The sequence below is a fragment of the Amblyomma americanum genome, chromosome 4, assembly GCF_052857255.1.
Source record: "Amblyomma americanum isolate KBUSLIRL-KWMA chromosome 4, ASM5285725v1, whole genome shotgun sequence".
Classification (NCBI taxonomy): domain Eukaryota; kingdom Metazoa; phylum Arthropoda; class Arachnida; order Ixodida; family Ixodidae; genus Amblyomma; species Amblyomma americanum.
Window position 1 is genome coordinate 181911890 of NC_135500.1, and position 5977 is coordinate 181917866.

Consider the following 5977-nt stretch of genomic DNA (forward strand, 5'->3'; position numbering starts at 1 on the left):
ACAAAGCGCAATGTTCCCGCTGACAATTTCGGTGTCATCTTGGTCGGAGAGGTGAACTTTAATTACACATTCTCTGCTTCACCGCGGCCACCTCATGATCAAGTGTCATCGCCTGTTAGTTTATAACGGCGTGAAAGTTCACACGACGGCAAAGCAGCCGCACCCCTGCACCAAAATTCATTCCTCGGTGACCCGCGGTGCTTGCAGCTCGTGTTCGAAGCCCTGCGCGGCGCCCGCGGGACAGCGCGGCGACGTCGGCGGCAGGTAGGAGGGGGCGCGCTCCCATCCGGAGCTAATTAGCGGCTTATCGGCGGGAGTTATTGATGGCGTCGCCGCTCTCGCAGGATATGAACGAGAGGGCCCTCGACACCGGTGTCGGACACGCCGGCGGCCCCGATCCGCTTATCGTGCCCGAAGCAGCGCCCCAGAGTCACTAGCGTCCAATGCCGACACGCAGCGTCCGACCCAAGCGCAGCGGCGCTAGCGCAAGCGGCGCCGAGGAAAGAGAGAGGGGGGGGGGGGGGGGGGGGGTAGAAGAAGAAAGAAGCGAACGCCGCCGCCGACGACGGGGAAAGCGGAACGAAGAGGGGTTATTCCACGACGCGGTCTTCTTCATCCGACGGCAGCAAGCGTGGGACGTGGAAGCGAGCGCCGCTTTTCTGAAGCCGGGGAATTAATATTTGCTCCCGGAAGTGTCAACACGCGCCGAGCGGACTCCGTTGAATGAGGCATCCGGCGCGGATTGCCCTTCTCCCCTCCGATGCTGGGTTGCGCAGCCGCGCGCGAGAGAGCACCGCCGAGCGCCCCCCCCCCCCCCCCCCCCCCCCCTTATGCCCTCCGCCCCCTCCTCCCCTTTCCGGCGCCGCTTGTTGCTGCTGCTGCGTCCGCAGGAGAGCGCCGGGAGTAGCGCGCCTCGGGAGTTGCGCGCTGCCGCGTCTCCCTCTCGAGATGTGCGCCACGCGGCCCGACGCGCGACGTCACGCTAGCGGCGGCAACGGCACTCGAAACCAATCGAAAGCTCGACGACAAGCGGCGCTGGTTTTAGCGCGCTCGCTATGAGGGAGTGCTCTCATGCAAATGTTATCCCGCGAGATTGGAAAGTGCATGGCCGCCGCCCGTGGCACGGTGCGGAGACACGCGAAGCGCCTGTCGAGCGCCTCGGAGAGCGACACGCCGATGGATTTCGGTGCGATGGAAAGAAAGAAAACGGGCCCAGGATCGAAGCACGCGCTCGAGTGTTCAGCAGCCACCGTCGCGAGCGGAACGCTGGCGGACCCTGAGGTGTCGCCGAGAAAGCCACTGAGCAAACAGGAGGTGCTATGAAAGCTCACGACTGCAAATTTCGACCGGGAAGTGATATTTCTAAGCTTCTTATCGGGTCCTATGCTTTCCGAGCGGCCGCTTTCTTCCTTGTTTTCTGTTCTGATTCGCCTCCGGGGCCTTCACTTTCGCATTTCCGCAGAGACAGAAGCCTAGATTAACGCCTGTCTGCGTTTGCCTTTCCGTCTTGTTGGACAGAACGACCTGAGGTATACGGGAAGCCTGCTTCATTTGCAATGATCGCTGTTTCTTAAGGGAGGTGTATATCGAAACTAGATTAAACAATGTGACGTCCCCAATTTCATAGTGGTGCTACGGTGGCCAATAAAGAAGCAAGAAACTAAGAGAATGTGTTCTCGCGGTTAACCAGTCTATTTATTTGAGCCACGGTTTCTGTCCTCTTTGCATCACATTTTATAAGGCGCTTGTCTCACGCAAAGAAGTCTCCGCGATTGGGCATGAGACGTTTCGATGGAGGCGAAACGCAAAAGCCTCTCGTGGGTTGTGCGAAGTCAGTGCACGTTAAAGATCATCAGGTGGTCGAAAATATTCCGGAGGCCTCCACTGCAGCATCTCTTTTTGTCCTTCTTCTTTCACTTGCTTGTGCACGGAGCCGCGACTACGTCGACACGTATCAAGCCCCTGCAGGCCACTGACGCCCCTGCGGAGAGCTGCTAATCGACAAGCACCTGTGTTCGTATTATAAGGCTTCGGACATACATGCAACGGCCTCAATTGTTACGGGAAGGCACGCCAAGCACAGCGCGAAACACAAAGGGAAGCCCACCGACGACAACGGGGAGAACGCGGAGGCTTTGCGGCACCGGCGACAGGCACAGTTAAGGCAAACAGCAGAGGCGAGCTGCACGGATACTCGACGGGCACGCGATGTGGTTCTCATACTGCGCCGAATATGTGTGAACACAGTGCATAAAAGGTTCACGTCAATTAAAGGCACGCGTCTGCAATTCGAAGTTGTAGCCGCGTTTACAAGCATGCGACAGAAGTCGACTCCACTGTGCTTTTTGAGGGAAAGTGCAAAAACGTCGAGGAAGAGAGTGAAGGACGATTGGCGCATTTCGCTCTCAAAACCTGCTCTTTTCCGAAAAAAGTGGACAGGAGTCGACTTCTGTCACATTCATGTAAACGCGGCTTGTGACTTTCGCTGCTGTCACTGCAAGAAGGCATGATTCAGCGTAAATTAAGGGTCCACAAGTCCCTTGAAAGTTATTGCCTGCGCGGAGACACTCAGAAAGCGAAGCACCAAAGCAGGGCCAAAACACCCTTTATCAACGGTGCAGTCTCTGTCTTTGAAGCATTGCGTGTCCTCTGGGCATTCAAGTAGCACGCTGGAAATTACAGTGGCTTGCCCCACGCAACGCTCAAGGTCCCATCAGCTGATCATGCACCGTTGCGTTGCCTAATTTTTATCTCATTCTGTGCCTTCGCGCACGCGCTCACGAATGTGCTATACCCCCGTACTGTGTACAGCTGGAAACTGTAGCTTGAATAACTCAGCACCGGCCATCGCCAAGCAATGCGAGTTCACAAACAATATGGAGAAATTTATCAGACAGCACGTTTCTGGAGCAAGGGAAACGTTGTCATTTGGGCTATTTGCACAATTTCTACATTTACCCCGGCTACTTAACCAATATAAAGAGACGTAAAACACGCGGCATGACGTGAACACACGCCGGGGAAGAGTACTTGGTCGCGAGTGGTTCCAAAAGCTCTGCTTCCTTTCTACGCTGCCATGAGCGGTAGTGTTTACCCGGACAGATTGAGGAGAACCCGGTGAGCTTTACGGGCAAGCGAGGAGCTCTCCAGAGGCGGGTTCAGATCGGTCTGAGTGTGTGCGCGCCGGATTGCGCCAGGCAGGCGATCTGAGACGCCGCCATCGACTCAAGCACGCGTGCTCGCGAAGCAGAGACTCGTCTCCGCTGCTGGCTCCGAAGGCATCACAGTGCGCAGGCTCTCAGAGCAAGGGCGTAGAGAGCTGAGGCAGACGAGCACACGGATGTATTGGCCGGTCACTGGACTGCCGAACACTTTGAAGGCTTAACGCCTGGTCTCTACCATTGGCGCTGTCCTCTTTCATCGCGTGTTATTGCACGCGCGACACATTCGCTGAGAGACTCGTGAAAGTGCAAAGAACTGCGACAAAGAGCTTGCACAGACGTATTTCGCCTGGGCATGGCGAGGCCTTCAACAAAAAAAAATGACGGTTGGTTTACGTAGTTAAGCCAAATGCGAATTGGGAGCGCTAGCACTGTGTGGACGCTGTTTTGCATATTGGGCGGAACAACGCAGCCGGAAAAAAGACAGACAGAAGGAAACAACACAGGCGAGCGCTGACACGCAACTATTTTTTTATTAAGACCACATAGTTATAGCAACAATCAAACCAGACCCAACCACTCCTGCGCGCATGCACGGAGTACAATCTAACAAACCGCACCATCACTACATGGCACAACCTTTGCATTAAAGAACAAAAAAAAAACAACAACAGTTCATTTATGGTCAATGAAATTAACTTCTTTACTTACTAACAGAAAGAGCGACAGAAAAGAAAAGAACAGTGAGTTCGTCAGCTGGTACTACTGTTAGTAAGCGAAGAAGTTGCTTTCCTTGACCGTGCATGGTCTGTTTTTTTTTGTTGTTTTTTGGTATTTTCTGGGTTTTTTATGTAAAGGTTGTGCAGTGGACTGGTGGCGCGGTTTTTTTAGATTGTACTCCGTCCATGTGCGCAGTTGTTGGGTCTCATTTGATTGTTGACATAAATATACAGCCGAGCCCGGATATGCCGCACCCGGATATTTCGAATTATTGGCTATGTCGAAGAGACTTATTATTCCCTCGAAATCCTGTCTAAACGCAGAGTAAAGTCGCGCTCTATATCGAGCAGCAATTTCGCCGGTCGTTGTATATATCGAACTGCGCGCAGCGATCTGGCAAGTGGTGCTTCTGCTGACGACGCTCTTCGGTCACTTTTCGTGCGCGGAGACGGTTCGGCTGAGTGACCTTATGCATCCGCTGACAGCGCTAGCGTTGTGAACCGTGTGACGAGGAGAACTTGAGGTGCGCCTGAGGGTGGCCTTTGATCTCTCGTACTCAGTTTCCACGTCAGATCAATGTCATGCGGTGAAGCCAACATAGCTATTCGAAGCCTAGCGGCGGCCTTCGTCTTGCATGCGTCGTTCGCTTCATCGCCGAAGGCGTTGCGGAAACCAAGTGTACCCTAATAAGAATGACCTAGTATTTTATTTACAGCGTACTGGTAACAGGGTTAGACATATCATTATAGGCAGTGGCTAATTCTGAAGAAACATCCGCTGCGGCTTCGATGAGAAGTAGTTTAGGCCAGGTAATGCCTAGCAATGCCGGGCGAGCAGTGCACTTCCAGCACGCCGGATGGCGGCACAGCGCGTCACTAGTGTCGGCGCAACGTATTCTTATCAGCTTAATATCTGATACGGGTCCTATTTGGACCCAAGGCATTAATAATTGTTTTTTTGGGGAAAGGAAATGGCGCAGTATCTGTCTCATATATCGTTGGACACCTTAACCGCGCCGTAAGGGAAGGGATAAGAGAGGGAGTGAAAGAAGAAAGGAAGAATTAGGTGCCGTAGTGGATGGCTCCGGAATAATTTCGACCACCTGGGGATCTTTAACGTGCACTGACATCGCACAGCACACGGGCGCCTTAGCGTTTTTCCTCCATAAAAACGCAGCCGCCGCGGTCGGGTTCGAACCCGGGAACAGACCCAAGGCATTAAACTATGCTTCAAGCACACCGCCGCATTCGAAAAATAAGTTTAAGGGCCCAAGGCATTAAACTTATTTTTCGAATGCGGCGGAGTGCTTGAAGCTTGCTTCACCTCCGCCACGGGTTGGCCCGGTATTGCACTGCCTCCGGGATCGGCCAACTAAATAAATAAAAAGCTGATCTACTGCCATATTTTTTTATAAAAAAAGAATTTTTAAGTTTTGCATATTTTTATTTTAAAACTTTCGGGAGATACGTAGGTGCGGTCTGTGCAGGTGGATTGTACAGCAAGGTGGACATTATGCACCTGATTTGGATGAATAATTGCCGGATAATTCCCTAAATTAACTAATATATTTTTTATTTTTGACTTTAGGGGGATATGCCATAGTGCGAAATTGAAGGCCGTAAACATTGAAGGTTAGGCTGGTTCGTATAGTTTTTTTAATCGACAATGTGGTTCGAAATATCGAACGTAAAAGTGCGCATTTGAATGCTCGTTGAGTTGGCCTTCCCGCATTGACTATTCATAAAAATGAATCTTTTTTCTTTTTTTACGCATCAAAACAGACGCCGCTTGTGTATTTGATTGTGTAGAAGAAGTTGCCTTGATTTCGGTGACGATACCGTGCGCACCGGGCCATTTTATAAATACGCAATGCGAAAAGGCCAACTCAGCGAGCATTCAAGCGCGTATTTTTGACGTTCGATATCTCGAACTACATAGCCAATTAACAAAATTAAAAACTGGGCTCACTTTCGTCGTTTACGACCTTCAATTTCTCAATATAATCTTGCCACCTAAAATTTAATATAAAAATGCTGCTTACTGACCTTCTGGTAATTAATCGTCTAATTATTGAACTCTATCAAGGACACAGCGTC

The 5977-nt window shown here is 51.6% G+C and overlaps 1 pseudogene; it reads left to right on the forward strand.

Moving 5' to 3' along the window:
• The first annotated feature begins 5135 nt into the window (after positions 1-5135).
• On the forward strand, positions 5136-5258 carry LOC144130689 (U2 spliceosomal RNA; annotated as a pseudogene).
• The last annotated feature ends 719 nt before the right edge of the window (positions 5259-5977 follow it).